General features: G+C 41.2%; 1 non-coding gene across 1 annotated transcript; it reads left to right on the forward strand.

Annotated features, from left to right (window-relative positions):
* The first annotated feature begins 1,320 nt into the window (after positions 1 to 1,320).
* Positions 1,321 to 1,427, forward strand: LOC113001337 (small nucleolar RNA R71). The gene has a single exon (XR_003266654.1). It is a non-coding gene; the product is annotated as a small nucleolar RNA R71 (small nucleolar RNA).
* The last annotated feature ends 1,812 nt before the right edge of the window (positions 1,428 to 3,239 follow it).

Genomic DNA, 3,239 nt, shown 5'->3' on the forward strand with positions numbered 1-3,239 from the left:
GGTATGCTGAATGTACCTGGATCTTTGCATTTTTCAGGAATTTGAGGAACAGATTTACCAATCAATGCGGAGACATTTCTGCCCATGCTAATTCGTTCACTTCCTTTAAGCTTCCGCTTATTAGTGCACAGCTCCTTCAAGAATTTGGCATATCTTGGAATTTGCTTTATTGCATCCAATAGAGGTATGTTTACCTCTACTTTTCTAAACGTTTCCAAGATCTCTTTCTCTGCCTCTTCCATTTTTTTGTTGGAAACTGCTTTTGGAGGGAATGGAAGAGGGGGAATATGCTGCTTCTGCAAATCAGAATTACCTGCGGAAGAAGATTCACCTGCACAAAAATTGTTAGGTAAATTTTTGTCATCACCTTTCTCTGGAGTAGAGTGAAGTTTGGCAGGTTCATTTGCAGATGAGGAAGGTGCTACGGGTTGAGGTCCTTGACACTGCTTTCTCGACCTCAATGAAATGGCACTGACATTTTTGGGATTTTGGACAGCTTGAGAAGGCAGCTTGTCAGAATTCTGGGACTGTTGTTTATTCAATTGGGTAGCCAATTGCCCCATCTGATTGGTTAAGCTCTGAATGGAGGCTCTGGTCTCTTGCTGAAACTGCATGTTCTGCATAGTCATTTGCCTCACAAGCTCTTCGAGGGAAGGGTGTGGAGGGGCCTCAACTGTTGGCTATTTCTGGGGTTGTTGCTGTTGTTGGATTGGTGGAGGAATGTATGGTCTGCTTGGGCCAACAACATTTTGGAAGGAAGGAGCAGGCTGCTGTTGTTGTTGCTGAGGGCCGGACCATCTGTGGTTAGGGTGATTCCTCCATCCAGGGTTGTATCTGTTGCTGGAGAGGTCATAATTGTTCTGCTGTGGTTGATTTTGCTGCTGAGGTTGAGGAGGTCTATTGTAAATATTTGCAGCATAAGCTTCAGGCTGCTCAATTGCTCCAGGTTGCTGCATGGAAGGGCAAAGGTCTGTATGGTGGTCAGCAGAGGAGCACAAATCACAAACCCTTGCGACAGGTACAGATTTCTGATTCAAGGCCAGCTGGGTTACCAAGTTAACCAATGCATCCAGTTTGCCTTCAAGCTTCTTAGTTTCAGATGATGCAGATGGGTTTGTAGCTACCTCATGTACTCCTCTAATGACTATGGCATCATTTCTGGCGCTAAACTGCTGGGATTTGGAGGCCATCTTCTCAATTAAATTTCTGGCTTCAGCAGGAGTCATGTCTCCAAGGGCTCCACCACTGGCAGCATCTATCATACTTCTCTCCATATTACTGAGTCCTTCATAAAAATATTGGAGAAGAAGTTGTTCTGAAATCTGATGATGGGGGCAATTGGCACATAGTTTCTTAAATCTCTCCCAGTACTCATACAGGCTCTCTCCACTGAGTTGTCTAATACCTGAGATATCCTTCCTGATGGCTGTGGTCCTGGAAGAAGGGAAAATTTTTTCTAAGAATACTCTCTTAAGGTCATCCCAGCTCGTGATGGACCTTGGAGCAAGGTAATACAGCCAGTCCTTTGCCACTCCCTCTAATGAATGAGGAAAAGCCTTCAGAAATATGTGATCCTCTTAGACATCTGGGGGTTTCATGGTGGAGCAGACAATGTGAAATTCTTTCAAATGTTTGTGCGGGTCTTCACCTGCAAGGCCATGAAACTTTGGAAGCAAATGAATCAATCCAGTTTTAAGAACATATGGGACATCCTCATCAGGGTATTGGATGCACAAGCTTTCGTAGGTGAAATCAGGTGCAGCCATTTCCCTTAGAGTCCTCTCACGGGGTGGAGGTTGTGCCATGTTCTCAGAATGTGCAAAATCAGAATGCTCAGAATCAGAATGCTCAAAATTATAATGCTCAAGATCAGGATGTTCAAAATCACCAATAACAGAATGCACAGATTCACCAGTTATGGAATGCTCAGAATGATCAAAAGGTATAAAATGATGCCTAACTAATCTGTGAAATGTCCTATCTATCTCAGGATCAAAGGGTTGTAAGTCAGATGGATTGCCTCTAGTCATACACTACATTCAGCATGCACACAACTAGTTGCCTTGTCATGTAAATAAAGGTGTAGGTTTGAACTACAGCTACCCTCAAATGATATCCAAATGACTTGAAATTTTGTGAGCAACCTTATAAAATGATGAGAAGATAGCACAAAAAATTTCAGACAAAAATTCAAAGTCTAACTATGAAAGCTAAAATTGGTAGGTTAAGAAAAATAAGTGAATAAAACTTGAAAAATAAAAAACTTTTGACAGAATCGCTTTTTTTGGACGATGGAGACCTCAGCCGGCCTACCGCGGGCTGTCACAGCATAGGAAATTTTTTTCTACCCCAAATGCATATATAATAATTGCGATTCTGATAACCGGAGCAAAAGTTATGGCCGTTTGAAGTTTTGACAATCACAAAATTTGCTAGTTTTTTGGAACTTTCAAATCTGACCAAACTAAAGGCTCTAGCTATTTTTCCCACAAAATATGGATTAAAAGAAGTTACCACAAAAAAAATTCAGCCAAAAATAACAACCCTAGCTACTAAAACAAAAAATCACAAATAATTCAGCATGGGTGGTCGCTAAAATCCGTCGCTAAGGGATTTCTACTACTATAGTTTGCCGCAAGCAGAAATGGTCGCTAAGTCCGTCGCAAAACACTATTCACAGCAAAACACCCAAAACTGAAACAGGGGAAGCGCTTAATGGGAAAACTGAAACAGAACACACATTAAACAAAATATCAGGACATTAAACAACACTAACACACATACTAACACAATACTAACAATTAAACATAAAGCACGAAAGGATTAAACACACAACACTAGCAAGCTATTATGAACCTTTGGACACTGCTCCCCGACAACGGCGCCAAATTTGATCGAGGCCGTACCCGAATCAAATAAACATGAAAATGCAGTAACTAGGAAGTGATCCTAGGTCGTTTCCCAACGAGCAGTGACAAACCAAATGTTCATAATATACTTGCAGTGACAGTAACGATTGGGGGGATTTGGTTGTTTGGTAATTAAAGAGCAGAACAAGTAAACTGGAATACGAAACTACTAATATTAAAAACGGGTTGTTTCCTCTGATTCAGAAGCCATTCTCTTATCCTGGGTTATGGAGAATTCGTCCCTAATAGTCAACCACTTAATCCAACCCTATTTCAATTTCCTAAGCAAAAATCAACTTAGGGTTTTCAATACGTGATTAGGCACCACAT

This window comes from Glycine max, chromosome 3 (genome assembly GCF_000004515.6).
Source record: "Glycine max cultivar Williams 82 chromosome 3, Glycine_max_v4.0, whole genome shotgun sequence".
Taxonomy (NCBI): Eukaryota; Viridiplantae; Streptophyta; class Magnoliopsida; order Fabales; family Fabaceae; genus Glycine; species Glycine max.